This window comes from Lucilia cuprina, chromosome 5 (genome assembly GCF_022045245.1).
Source record: "Lucilia cuprina isolate Lc7/37 chromosome 5, ASM2204524v1, whole genome shotgun sequence".
Taxonomy (NCBI): Eukaryota; Metazoa; Arthropoda; class Insecta; order Diptera; family Calliphoridae; genus Lucilia; species Lucilia cuprina.
Window position 1 is genome coordinate 45,618,815 of NC_060953.1, and position 345 is coordinate 45,619,159.

A 345-nucleotide genomic window follows, 5' to 3' on the forward strand; every position below is an offset into this window, starting at 1 on the left:
AAAAATTTGGGTAAGTCAATATTAAATTTACTACTAATTTCTTATATTAATTTTTTAAAAATTTTAAATTTACATATCTTTTAAATGTATGAAAAATACCAAAAAGAAGTTAACCTGCTGACAATATTAAACTTATTCATTTATTAGCTCTATTGTGGCTTTGCTAAACATGAAGCCACAAAACATCGACATCCTTCTTGTTAATTCAGTTCTACTTCAGTTCTAGTTCAGTTCTAGCTCAGTTCTAGTTCAGTTCTAGTTCAGTTCAGTTCTAGTTCAGTTCTAGTTCAGTTCTAGTTCAGTTCTAGTTCAGTTCTAGTTCAGTTCTAGTTCAGTTCTAGTTCA